General features: G+C 39.9%; 1 protein-coding gene across 2 annotated transcripts in view; it reads left to right on the top strand.

Moving 5' to 3' along the window:
• LOC5572987 (pheromone-regulated protein PRM7) overlaps positions 1-14,857 on the top strand; it is a 303,931-nt gene that overhangs the window by 44,493 nt on the left and 244,581 nt on the right. Inside the window, exon 2 of one of the 2 annotated variants that reach the window (XR_002502407.1) lies at positions 11,403-11,581. The exons of the other annotated variant lie outside the window; for it this stretch is intronic. The gene's annotated coding sequence lies outside the window, so the exon portion shown is untranslated. Of the gene's footprint in view, positions 1-11,402; positions 11,582-14,857 lie in introns of those variants that run through there. 2 annotated transcript variants of the gene reach the window in all.

The raw sequence follows: 14,857 nt of genomic DNA, 5'->3' as shown, positions 1-14,857 counted from the left end.
AGTCATAATCATGATTCCTTATAAGCGTAACATCCAGTGTGAAAACACTAAGCGGCGTACTTTGCTTCATCTAATTCGTATCGATCACTCGTAATTCAAGATGACGAAGCGGTTAAGTGGTAGAGTACGTGGCTCACAATCGGAAGGTTCTTGGCTTGAATCTCAATGTATGCTGTTTTTAACCTTTTTTATTTTGTCGATCATAAACGGATGCGCGACTCAGCATTTTTGGCATTTAAATCATGATTCCGAGCAATCAGCTACAAAAACCTAACGTGTGTGTTGCGTTACGGCAATCTGACTCATGATATCATGAATCCAAATCATGGTGTATTTTCATAAGACGAAAACACGCTGGAATCATGATATCATGAGCCATAATCTTGTTTTTGGATTCTGATTTTTACCCGTGCAGGATAAATTGCTATTCATAATCATAAACTGGGAATGCATTTTGCATGCTGAACCAACTGCCCGGCAGGCAACAGTGGTGCTTCTGGAGGGTAGAATAGATCAAAGTAATCCAGGCTACTATGTTCTACAGCAAAAAAGCAGTGTTGCTCTGAAAGTAAGTGAATGATCATCTCAGTATGGTTTAGATTTTGTTATCAATAATAACAAATTTTCCTTACGTCCCATCAAAATATGGTCTTCGGCAAAGTTGTAGCTGGGAAAATTTTACATGAGAAGAGTTTGTTCACTTTTCCATAGATTATTATTTCAAGCAATTAGAGAACTGAACACAAAAGCATTTTCTTTTTCATAGTAATTTAGATATAAACTTCAAATGGCGTGTGCTCAACCAAATTTCTTCCAAATCACTTCAAATATTGGGAGAATGATTTTGATCATAATTGACACCGTTCAAGCATAGGGGAGGGATTTCAAAATTTGTATCTGTCTACTAGGCAATCTCTCACTTTTACAAATATTCAATTTTTTAAACACTAATCCAGTATTATCCTTCTTGGGGCCAATCTTTTTTTGAATCACTTTCCTGGCAGAAAATAGAACAGAAGTATTCTGTGTAAATAATGTAATAATTTATCAATGAAATCGCGGTTTTCTGTAAATCGTTTGATATTGTATAATGTTGTGATAACAAAAAAGCCTACAAAATAATTAAATTTTACTCGAATGAAGAACAACGATTAGGACGGTCGAATTTTGGAGATTGTAGAAATTGGCTAGAAAATTCGACTATCTTTTTTATTTCCAAAAAAAGGCTTGTTCTCCGAAAGTATGGTCTATCAGAAGCCTGTTGAAACATATCAATTAATTTTTGGAGCAACAATTTTTTAGTTGTCAGAAAATATTTTCCCACCGATTTCTAGAAAAAAAGATATTTTAAATTTAAGGGAAACGGATATGAGTAGAGTTTTTAGCTTAAAAGTACGTCCTGACGGAAGTGAGTTCTGTTTGATCTTTCGACCTTGACGCTTGCTCCTACGGGGGCGAGCGACGAAGGCAGGATCAAACATGTCGCGCGTCGGTCTAGTAAGTGAAAAAGTGGCGTGATCAGTTAGAGTAAATGGAAGGTGCCACGATCGGTTAGTTCTGTCTGATCTTTCGACCTTGACGCTTGCTCCTACGGGGGCCAGCGACGAGGGCAGGATCAAACATGTCGCACGTCGGTCTAGTAAGTGAAAAATTGGCGTGATCGGTTAGTTCTTTTTGATCCTTTGACCTTGACGCTTGTTGCTGGGCAGTGTGTCAAGAAAGCCAAGTTTTTTTTTCCTTTTCGGGTCGCGCGCCTATTTTTTTCTGAGTGCTTTTATATAGCCGAGCAAACGAGTGAGGCTGAGAGTGGATTGTGGCTGCACAGTGAAGGATAAAGGATCAATTGGTGAGCTCGTTTCATGCTACTATTTCTAATCTATAAAATATGTATGACTGCACATTTAATCGTAACAATTGTGGGACGTTAATATGAATTTTCAACAAACTATGAATTGTTCGTCACTGTGAGTGTCGACACAAACTCTGATTCATGAATTATTTATGTTTCACATTTTTTTTATTTTCAGAACACCTTTTACCTTTATTTTTGTAATTAAAAAAAAAAAACTTTGAATGGTTCGACACTACAAGTGTAGACTTGCGAAAAGTTCACTTTATTCAACAAACTTTGGATGGTTCGCCACTGTAAGTGTGGGCATAAGAATAAGAGTGTTCTATGATGTTCCAACCAATCAAGTTTTTTGTTTCTTTTCAAATAAGTAAAATATAATAACACATGCTTTCGTCCTGACAGTTGTAGGAATGTTACATTTAGGTATTTGTTCAACAAACTGTGAATGGTTCGTCACCTCAAGTGTCGGCATAATTTTCCACTACATAGAAATTGTTCATATCAAATGAAAATATTATAAAGCCTGTCCACGTTAAATTTCGGACACCCAAATAATGGCAGCAAAAAAAAGTTACTCATAATTCAACAAAAACAATTGTTTATTTCAGAATAAAAGAGTTATATCTACAAAATAAACAGTTGACAAGCCTCTGCTTCACTTTTTGTACGTATGATTTTGACTTTCCAACTTTGCGAGCCACATTTCGCACAGAAAGATTGGGATTTTTCTCAATAATGGCTACCACCTTCTTATCCATTTGTCGGGAGCATACTTTTCGATTTGTTCCACTTCCAACCTTCCGATCCACAGTCAAGCGCTGGTCAAATGATTTGCAAACACTAAATACCGTACTTTTCGGTAGCTTTAGTTTTTTGGCAAGATCGCGTACCGATAAATTCGGATTTTGCTGCCGTTCAAACAAAATGCGTTTGCGCACTTCCACTTGATTGGACGCCATTTCAGTGAATGTTACGATAATGTAAACATGTTGTACCACGAAATAAAGTGGAGAGTTTCAGCTGTCATATAAGTGAAACGGGGGCCCAAATAGCCGTAGCGGTAAACGCGCAGCTATTCAGCAAGACCAAGCTGAGGGTCGTGGGTTCGAATCCCACCGGTCGAGGATCTTTTCGGGTTGGAAATTTTCTCGACTTCCCAGGGCATAGAGTATCTTCGTATCTGCCACGCGATATACGCATGCAAAAATGGTCATTGGCATAGAAAGCTCTCAGTTATTAACTGTGGAAGTGCACATAAGAACACTTAGCTGAGAAGCTGGCTCTGTCCCAGTGAGGACGTAACGCCAGAAAAGAAGAATAAGTGAAACGTTTCAGCAATCCGTGAAATAATTCAAAACCTACACTGAAAAAAAAAGTGTCCGAAATTTATCGTTGACAGGCTTTATTTACAAATAAGCATGTATATATCTCACAAATTATTATTTATCATGGTCTAATCGCTTATCAAAGTGAATCCTATGACCCAACGATCCTCCCCATTAACAAACATCCCTCCCAGTAACCTTTGTGGAGATGCAGAGGCAAACACGGTCTCCAAAAAGCAAAGGTTACACACTAACATTCCTTCCCCCAATCCCACCTGACTGCAAGGACGTGGCCGGCGCCGTTATTGACCCTGTATAAATAGAGGCACTGAATTATGCACATTGAAGAAGATTATGGCCAATCCCAGTCAAACTTCTAGTTGATTCTTTGTGCATTTTCACTGACTTCGGTCAATCACGGAATAACAACCATTGATATGTGTAGTCAGTCTAAGCTAAGCTAAGCTAAGCTAAAAGTACGTCCTGACGGAAGTACTAATATAGTATTAATATGAAAAATTACCAACGCCTTCATAGAGTTTCTAATTAAGTTTTAACGTCACATTTTAAGTACAATAGAAAAACAAATGCTTTATTTTCAGAAGACCTCTCAAAACAGATTTACAATCATCAAAACTGGCAACACTGCTGTTATAATATCGATTTTATGTCCATGTTTTATTCTCATAATATCTTATTCTGAGACTATCAATTGGAATAATTGGAGAAAAACTTTTTGAATTCGCTGTAGTTCGATAATATGCGTACATGGTTTTAAAAGTGTAAGACTTTGCAGTAAAACGATCATAAAGATTTGTTGGAATAAAAGCTGCGAAGGTCGCCGGAATTGATTGATTTATCAACACTTTATTGAAACAAGTTATAAGGCGGCTGTTCAAAATTCAATAAGTGCATTAGTTTATAGTTATAATGTGTTTAAAGATATTTCTCTTATCGCTTTCGTAGACAAATAGGCAGATTATCGTAAATAGTAGATTGTTATCACTAGTTTCTAAACAGATTTTCGCTACTAAAGAGGAGAATAATATGATCACTAATTGACAACAAACTCACGTATTTGTTGTGGACGTTTTTTTAGCGTATAGGCATCTATAGTATGTAAATTAATTCAAGTAGAACAACTAATGATAATTTTAGGTTCAAAAGTTCACTTCAGTGTCAAACGGTGGTAGTTATTTTAGGTAGCATGGTGGTAGGCGACACACAATGGGCTCGCTTACAGTCCCCTCGGAATGCGCCGAAGGCCCTCCTGAAACGTCTTGATCCCTAACGCCTACGTCGAGCACGGCGAGTTTCACGGAAGGACGTGCATAGATACCGTGACTGGTTTGCACTGTGGCGCTTCTTACTTGGCCGTCTGGACCTGGTCTAGTAGCGATGACTCGGCCTAATGGACAGCTGTTGCGAGGAGCTTTAGGATCTAAGATTACGACAATGTCGTTGACTAGGATTGGCTCCTCCTTGGTGAGCCACTTGGTGCGTCGGGTCAGATCGGGCAAATAATCCCTCAACCACATTTGCCAAAATTCGTTGGCCATAACTTGCTACAGTCTATAGCCTTTTTTGGAGTATGACAGGGCTATCGTTGAAAGATACCAATGGTTTTAGTCCGTTCGATGACCTAATCAAAAAATTGTTCGGAGTCAGGACTGGTGATTCGTCGTTGTCGATTAGGATATCCGTCAATGGCCTCGAGTTGACCACGTTCTTAATCTCTAACAGCGTGCTATACAGCATTCTTCTCTGAAGTTTGGCCAGATTGCCAAAATTTAATCCTGGTTGATATTCTGAACCGCTTCTCTTAGCTCTTTACTGGCACCCTGCAAATTAGTGCCACGGTCGCTATATATAACCGCAGGCGTTCCTCTTCGGGCCATGATATTGCGGATTGCCAAGACACAGGAATCGGTTGTCAGTGTGTGGGCTAGTTCTAAGTGAATGGCGCGTATTGTGAGACACGTTACTGCGCCGTACTCGGTGAGCAACAGGCTCCTGTACGATGTACGTGCTTGGCTCGGCGTCAGTAATGTTTTCCTTCCAGAAGAAGCGTTGGCATTGCTGGTCAACGTCTCGGATTTGAACTTGGTGATACATTTCTCGGATGTCACCACAGACTGCAATCTTATATTCTCGGAATTGGATCAGAAAAGATAACAGTAAAGTGAGCAAATCCGAGCCCTTCAACGACACAGTGTTGAGGGAGACACCATATGCAATTGCTGCAACGTCCCAAACGAGCCTGGTTTGTTCGAATTTACTACTGGAAATATCGGTAGATACCACAAACGTGGATATTCTGCTTGCAGCTCTTCGTCTGTCAGCTTCCGTCCGTACCCTTTAGCGACATGATCTTCGATTTTTGCCCTTACGACGGCCGTTGCTGGTCGTTTTTCATCCTCCGACTTAGGCACTCCCATCTTTTGAGCGCCATTGCTCTGCTGTCCGGAAGACGAACGTTTTCGTACTTCCAGACAAGCTCAGATACATACCGTCCGTCGTGGTACTTTGTGAATGATTCAAGCAGGAACTGCGCCTTTTGGTCATCCTGCGACAGGAGAAGTTTATCCGGTTTCACGATTCCCATACTATCAAGCGAAAAGTAGTTCTTCACTGCTTGATGAAGGTCTTCCCCATAATACTGCTTACATTGGCATATTTCGATGGAATGGAAGCGTCATTACTTTATCTGTAGAACAGCTCCCGGTCAGCGGATGACCGAGGTTAAGGTTATCTAGACCTATCAAAATCCTTGGGCTAGCGTTCTCGTACGATTCTAATGGAAGGCCGGCGAGGTGCCGGTACATTTCTTGCATGTAGCAATACATGTAGATGTTAGTTGGTACTTTTTCGTCAAATCTTTGTTGATAGAGATCTGTAGACTCACTCTCTGTGAAGAGTTTTCCAAACGCTGTGAACCTCCAGTCCACTTCAGGCATAGCGATGTTCTCGGTCCTTTCACACCAATCTCATCTGCAAGACGGAATCGTCGTCGATAAAGGCGTAGGTTCACACAGTTTCCGATGGTCCGGATGACTGGAAGGAATCGGAAGAGAAGTTTAGACTGGCCTTGATGAACATTACAACTCTGCTGCGTTGTTTCGGCAGGGGCTGCGGAACTAGTTTCTGCCGTCGCCCGTTATCTTTCGGCGGTGTGGAGAAGAGGATAAACATGAGCAACCGTTCGTACCACAAGGCTTCTGTTGTAGGCACGAACCATTGTGTTTTCGTAGGCACTTTCTACATAATTTTCATTCATGAACCTTGAATCAACGCTTACACTTCAAGACGGTTTGGCATCCGCCCTTACAGATTAGGCACTGCTTTTCTGCGTCGCTGGGAATTATTTGTTTCTCCTCCTTTGATGACACCACTAGAAGCTTGCCATTTCCGGATTCACTAGCTGGATGACGGTAACCTCTCCACTAGTTCGTACCGCAGCGAAGCGCTGCCACCAAGTTCTCTGCAGTGAGCGCGCAGTTTACAACCATCTCTAGTCGGTCGATATTCAGCGACGGTAGAGGTCGAACTTTCTTCACGATCGCCTGTACGATCGCTTCTGGCCTGCCGTTCAACATTCGTAGCGTAGACATCACGCCTGCGACGTTAGAAGGATGGAGCAGATGGCATATCACTGCTTCCAACGCACTTTATTTTAAACTTTTTCGATGACGCAGCATGTTCTTCTCGTTGGAAAATCCGCACATTTGAGTCGAACTGTTGAGAACCGAGAAGAAAGGGGACCAATCTTCCGGATTTCCGCTGAATTCTGGGAGCTCTTTTGGAACCGCTTGCCGTGCTGCTAGCTGGCTTCGACTGAGAACGCAGACCGTTTCATCGCCGATGGACTGCACTGACTGAGACATCGGTTCGAGATGATCATTGAAGTTGATCGCAGTTCTGGAACGAACTGGTTCGCTTGCACCTATGTATCCCTCCTCGTGTACGGAGGTTGCGGTTGCGCTTGACGACTGGTGGTAAATGAAGGGTTCACGAACTGGAAGTTTTGTCCTGTCGGTAGTAGCGGTTGTAGGCTCTGGTGATATTCGGGTTGATCAACGTCTTGTCCGAGGTTTCGAGCGGACTGATCTGTAGGCGTTGCTCACCACGTGCACATCCACCTCCTCAACCGCAAGTCCGGAATTGTCTTCGACTCCAAGACGATCTGTATCGACCATCCATTGTTCGATCTTCGACGCTTGGTCAAATATCGGCTCGCTGGCACTCACCACTGTCGACGACTCACTGCCATATTCTAAAAGAGTCTCGTATTTCTTCTCCAGGAACATGAGTAAAAAGTCAGAAAAAAAATCTGATAGAAATTTCGTTGCTACTGTATTATGACGCTCATATATAATCTCAATGTGACTGTTATGCGGTTACAATTTCCAATGTGACAAAACAACTTAGTATTTTTTTCGAATTTTCTAGAACAATCTCAAAAATTTCAGTAAGTTGATCAAAAGAATTTGTCATTTGATGACTCTCCCCGGGATTTTTTTGTTCCGATTAAACAATTTTTTGAATCGATGTTAGTAACACAGAGAAAGTAAACAAAAAGAACTTCTTAATGTTACCTAGGTGTTTTTGAAAAGACACGCGAGAAATGTTCAAAAAAGTGAATCTTCATTCGGTGAGCGTATACGTCATCTATGCAGCTTATTTAATAACGAATGTTCCAATGAGACCTGTCCGGCCGGGCGTAGGCAGATAATAATATGTTTCTAGAGCGTTTATTAAATTTAACTACTGCGAGCCACTGACTCGTTACGGTACCACGGAACTCGTCTGGATTGGATGAGGCGGCGCACAGTGCTTCCAAGGGCCTAAATTCGTGATCGAAAACGTTTTGCACCAGAAAAGTTGGTTTTAGAAGTATGGTGTCTTCAGAGAAGTTGTTCGGGATGTTGAAGCCCTTCTTATGAAAGAATTATTTTTGTGATGAATCCACCTAGCAGTGAGATAGATTTTCACTTTTTTGCAAAAGTGGAGATACAGCAATGGTGTCTTCGGCAAAGTTGTAGATAATTTCACTACATGAAAATTTGCTGAAGACACTTTTGCTCTATCTATTGAATTTTAAGAAATATAGGTCATTGTTTGTGAACGACCCCTTAAAACTAGTTTTTTCGTTATATCCCTTTCTGGGTATTTTTGAGATTTTCCACATGTTCTACAAAGTTGTTTAAATTGATAAAATACGCATTTCTTTAGAAGACACAAAAAATGTATCTCTTATATTTTCGGAGTTATATGATATTTTATGTTGAAAAATTGACTATTTCACCTTCCTCTAACATTTACAGGGGCAAATTGGGGCAACATTTTTAGCTTGCATATAAAAGAGTAACTTAATAGCTATCAAATCCATGGTAACGGACACGTGGCACTGCGTTCCTTGACTACAAAATATATTCCGTAAAATGTTGAAAAATTAAAAGTATGCAGCTTTTAATACCGTGTATTTTTTAAATACGCCATCTTTCATGGGTCTGGGTCATTTGGTATAAAGCCATTTGGCATAAGTTCATCTGGCATCAAGCCGTTTGTTATAAAAGACATTTGGCAAAACGGTCATTTGGCACAATGGTCATTTAACATAAACACATATATTTTGAAAGAAAGAATTTTATTCTAATTATGCGAAATGACCATTATGATAAATGGCCATTATTTCAATTGGGGTTATGCCAAATGACCATATGCTAAATGGTTTTAAGCCAGATGAACCGTTCCCATTTTTCATGGCTGAGTGGAAAATTATCAGGTCTTCTGTAAAAACGTGATCTCTCAAATACTAAATATTTTTGGATGTTGTTAACGTGAAATACTTATATTGAGTAAATATTGCACTAAAACTTTTAAGACACAAATCTGGCGAAGAAGGCATCGAACAACAGTGATTTTTATTTTAGCTTTGTGCAGTAGTAGAAAGCATAAAATAAGAATATAATGCTTGTTAATTCAATATTTGTTCAGTTAAGTGCTTTTAGAATGCGGACAGAGATATAACATAAGTCGGCCATTGGGATGACCATCTCTAGATTCCGATATGTTTCACTTTAAGCACAGTGGATAATGTAAATAACCAATTCGCCTAAGACTACATATCATCATATGAACACTTTTGTAATAATAATAGTTAAAAGATAGTCTTTTTATGGAGAAAGAAATTGTTGAGAGAGAGGATCAAAGAAATAATCTACATAGGCAAAAATATTGAGATGTGGATAGTCGACTGTATTATCGCACAGATATATATAAAAAGGGTCTTATTTTAAATTTTCTTCTTCACATGCTCAAAAAGTAGTATCTAAAATCTTAAAAATACACATATCAGCGAAATTATAGCTTGTTTATGGTAACGAGTGATAGTCCGTTTGAAAGCCATTTTGTTCGTATGTCACGCCACTTCATACATCGTGTTTTCACTGTAAATGAGAAGTATGACGTTTGATTTCAAGATATCCTATCTTAGGCAATATCACCATTAGCCAATCCGAATATATCATTGCGTAAAAGACCTGAAAATTGTCACTCAGCCCTGAAAAATGGCGTATTTAAAAATAAACGGTATTAAAAGTTGCATAATTTTAATTTTTCAATATTTTACAGAACATATTTTGTAGGCAAGGAACGCAGTGCCACGTGTCCGTTACCATGGATTTGATAGCTATTAAGTTACTCTTTTATATGCAAGCTAAAAATGTTGCCCCAATTTGCCCCTGTAAATGTTAGAGGAAGGTGAAATAGTCAATTTTTCAACATAAAATATCATATAACTCCGAAAATATAAGAGATACATTTTTTGTGTCTTCTAAAGAAATGCGTATTTTATCAATTTAAACAACTTTGTAGAACATGTGAAAAATCTCAAAAATACCCAGAAAGGGATATAACGAAAAAACTAGTTTTAAGGGGTCGTTCACAAACAATGACCTATATTTCTTAAAATTCAATAGATAGAGCAAAAGTGTCTTCAGCAAATTTTCATGTAGTGAAATTATCTACAACTTTGCCGAAGACACCATTGCTGTATCTCCACTTTTGCAAAAAAGTGAAAATCTATCTCACTGCTAGGTGGATTCATCACAAAAATAATTCTTTCATAAGAAGGGCTTCAACATCCCGAACAACTTCTCTGAAGACACCATACCTCTAAAACCAACTATTCTGGTGCAAAACATTTTCGATCACGAATATAGGCCCTTGGAAGCACTGTGCGGCGGTTGGAAACGGGCAATAACCGTCGTCGGGCCGTGAAATCATTTAAAGATCATCATCAGTCGAATCACTCGCATCAATGCGTGTGAATACGCCGGTGAGTGAGTTTGTCCGCCAAATGGGCGTCCAAATCTCTGAAGCAAAATAAAAAACGCCAATAATTACCAGTTAACAGCGGGTACGGTGATTTTTGATGAGCCGATGTTTTGGATTCGGTTTGACCGGGGAGCAAACAAATGAGAGCTTTTCCGACCGCCACTGGTGGTGGTTTACCCATCATCGAAGCAGACATCGAGTCGGTTAATGGATTAGAAAAATGCGGGTATTTGGTATCCTACTAGGTATTTAATTATTTTTCGTTATATGATCGGACCACTTTGAATTTGCATGGGGATGCTTAATTTATACATGATAATTGTAGAATTGTGTTCCTGTATTTTTTTGTTGATGAAATTGGATGTTTAATTTGATGGCTTCATCTGATTACCAACATATTAATTTTGGCAGAGTATTCAAATAATCATTGAGGTCAAACTGAAACGCATATTCATGAACGGATTATATAATGCGAGCATTCAAGTAGTTCTCTTATAACTTCACCAATGTACACTCCCTACCGTCCCCTAAATGAACGTAAATCAATCATTGTTTGATAAACCATATGATTTTCCACGGTTCTAATTCGAATGATATTAAAATTGAAATGATTTAAACAGTAAAAATAATAGTCAAATAGGACCTTCCTTAGCCGAGTGGTTAGAGTCAGCGGCTACAAAGCAAGGCCATAAAGGAAATATCCTTGACTTCTCTGGGCATGGAGTATATCGTACCTACTAGCCACACGATATACGAATGAGAAAATGGCAACTTTGGCATAGAAAGCTCAAAATAGCAACGTACTAGAACTAAAAACCAACTAAATCTAACGAATCTATCGTGTTTAACCTAATGACGCTAATTTTTATTATTGTTTCTACTTACAGGTGAATATATTGGGTTGGATCAATATTCAGCTACCAAGTGGAAGAGTAAACATCCAATATGGCGTAGTAAATGAAGGTGAAATTGAGCAAAGATTTTACTTGTTTAAACTGTAAAGTGTTACACATGAGTGTAATTTAGTATAAATATAAAAAATAAAAATGTGTTTTTTTGTAAAAAATATGTTCCATTTGAAACCACGCATGCATGCAGAGCAAAATCATACTGAGGGCAACGGATTTAAATCCCGTCGGTCATCGATCTCTTCGGGTAAAACATATTTTCTTCCCAGGGTATAGCCGAAACCAAAATAAGTAACATCACTTGGTTTTCGCTGTAAATCGCTCATGTCGTGAATGATACGTAAAGTTATATTAAATATTCTATTAACAAACACAAAACGATGTCATTGGTCGAATTATGAGTTTTTTTATGAAAGTTATCTGAATAAGTGATGTGCAGCGACGTGGTATGAAAATTCAGCTATTGGTGCCACTATCTTAAACGACTAATAGATTTTGCCGCCTCCAAGAATATGGCCATTCGTAGCACCTACTTCCAGCACAGCCTTCTATACCGATACACCTGGAGATTACCACAGCAGACAGAATCGCAAATCGACCGCGTTCTGATTGATGGTCGGCACTTCTCCGACATTATAGATGCCAGGATCTATCGTGGCGCTAACATCGACTCTGACCACTATCTGCTAATGGTCAAACTGCGCCTAAAACTCTCCGTCGTTAACAACGTACGGTACCGACGGCCGCCCCAGTATGACCTAGAGCGGCTCAAGCAACCGGATGTCGCAACGGCATACGCGCAGCACCTCGAGGCTGCATTACCGGAAGAGGGTGAGCTGGACGAAGCCCCTCTTGAGGACTGCTGGAGAACAGTAAAAGCAGCCATCAACGATGCAGCTGAGAGCAACGTCGGGTACGTGGGACAGAGTCGACGGAACGATTGGTTCGACGAAGAGTGCCACGAAGTTTTGGAGGAGAAGAATGCAGCGCGGGCGGTCATGCTGCAGCAAGGGACCCGGCAGAACGTGGAACGCTGTAAACGGAAACGGCAACAGCAGACCCGCCTCTTTCGGGAGAAAAAACGCCGCCTAGAGGAGACGGAGTACGAGGAGGTGGAACAGCTGTGCCGGTCTCAAGAAACGCGTAAGTTCTATTAGAAGCTCAACGCATCCCGCAACGGCTTCGTGCCGCGAGCCGAGATGTGCAGGGATAAGGATGGGAGCATTCTGACGGACGAGCGTGATGTGATCGAAAGGTGGATGCAGCACATCGACGAGCACCTGAATGGCGCTGAGAGCACAGGCAATGAAAGACGGTACAACGGAGGAAATGCCTTCGTCAGTACTGCGGAAGATGGAAACCAACCAGCCCCCACTTTGAGGGAGGTTAAGGATGCCATTCACCAGCTCAAGAACAATAAAGCTGCTGGTAAGGATGGTATCGGAGCTGAACTCATAAAGATAGATGGGTCCGGAGAGGCTGGCCATTTGTCTGCATCGACTGATAGGCACAATCTGGGAAACAGAACAGCTGCCGGAGGAGTGGAAAGAAGGGGTAATATGCCCCATCTACAAGAAAGGTGACAAGTTAGATTGTGAGAATTTTTGAGAAGAAGCTGCGGTCAAAAAAGATTCACGCCCGCACCAAATGTACCATGTACAAAACGCTCATAAGGCCGGTAGTCCTCTACGAGCATGGAACGTGGACGATGCTCGAAGAGAACCTACAAGCACTTGGAGTCTTCGAACGTCGGGTGCTTAGGACGATCTTAGGCGGTGTGCAGGAGAATGGTTTGTTGGTACTTTATCAAATTAAACAAATAAGGGTGCATATCAGATCATCGATTCGCTCAACACTATAAAATGTATGAAATTAGGGCAATTATGAAAAACGGGGAAATAAGCAGTCCGAGGAAACAGGGTATTCAAGAAACTGGAATTCGGGAAACTGGCGTTTGGGGAAAAGTAGTGCAGTTCTCTTTTTAGATAACATATTTAGTAGAACCATAGCTAGCTATCAGTACAGTGTTGTGGGAGAAATTCCAAAGTTAGCAACTGAGAGCATTATGTCAATCATTTCAGCTGGTTATTGCTCTTCTACCAATCATTTACTTTTAGTAAGTTTCTATCATTTGGTACACACTTTGTTTGATTTGAAGGAGGAAAAACCATTGAAGACATTTTGAGCTATAATGCTTGTAGATATTGGAACGGTAGGACTCAGAACAATAGCGTATTAAATAAAGAAAGTCCTTTATTTAATAAAAAAAATGTCGTATTCAATATTAATCAATCTATATTCAATCATTTATCGATAGTATAACAATAAAGAACTTATTTTGATTTGAAGAAGGATAACCTTTGACGGAAATATTAATGATTGTATATGTATTAAAATTACACTCATAAGATGACTACCAACATATTGTGCATCTTCTTCTTCTTTCTGGCGTTTCGTCCCCACTGGGACAGAGCCTGCTTCTCAGCTTAGTGTTCTTATAAGCACTTCCACAGTTATTAACTGAGAGCTTACTATGCCGTCGACCATTTTTGCATGTGTATATCGTGTGGCGGACACGAAGATACTCTATGCCCTGGGAAGTCGAGAAAATTTCCAACCCGAAAAGATCCTCGACCGGTGGGATTCGAACCCACGACCCTCAGCTTGGTCTTGCTGATTAGCTGCGCGTTTACCGCTACGGCTATCTAGGCCCCAATTGTGCATCTTATATAATTTGAAACTGGATCCTTCTTCATTCACCCACATCTCTGACAGAGTTATAGAATCAATCAGCGTTTAAGCGGATATTTAGTCTCTACAGCGTCACCATTCTTGCTTATCATATTTTCTTATAAAGATTGACTAAATAACTTTAGACCTCTTAAGTATTCTATAAAACCCATGATAACCAACTTTTTTTCACACCATCTGTCGCTTGAATAACTTCAAGTTAATTTTGAAAATTATAAGTAAATATATGAAAATTATGTCAATCGTACCTATGCCTAACGTCCGTATGCCTAACACCATGGACCCATACTAATTTTCATAAGAATAATACGTTCTTAACGAGTCTTATTTAAAATAGCACAAGAATTAATGGAGATGTCATTTTCTTCCAAAATTAAGATTGCGACGTGCGAACTGAACTCTGCATCGTTGCTTGCGAGAAGCAGCAAAACGGCTGGGTGTGAACAAGATCACGGTGTCTCCATTGTGAAAAAAAAACAATTTCGTGCTTAGTTGTTAGTTTGATTGCTAGAACTATGAAATAATTTACTGAATACGATACTTGAGGAAAGAATAAGTAGTTAATATTTTTAGTTATTGTCAAAAGTTGATTACAAATGACATGAAAAAATCTTTACTGGCCGCTATTGCTGCTAGTAGAGAGTGAACTCACCTTTAGGATGTTCTTCTTTCAGCACTAACTG

The sequence above is a fragment of the Aedes aegypti genome, chromosome 3 (assembly GCF_002204515.2).
Source record: "Aedes aegypti strain LVP_AGWG chromosome 3, AaegL5.0 Primary Assembly, whole genome shotgun sequence".
Taxonomy (NCBI): Eukaryota; Metazoa; Arthropoda; class Insecta; order Diptera; family Culicidae; genus Aedes; species Aedes aegypti.
The sequence above is the reverse complement of the archived record's forward strand: the minus strand, read 5'-3'. Positions and strand labels throughout refer to the sequence as shown.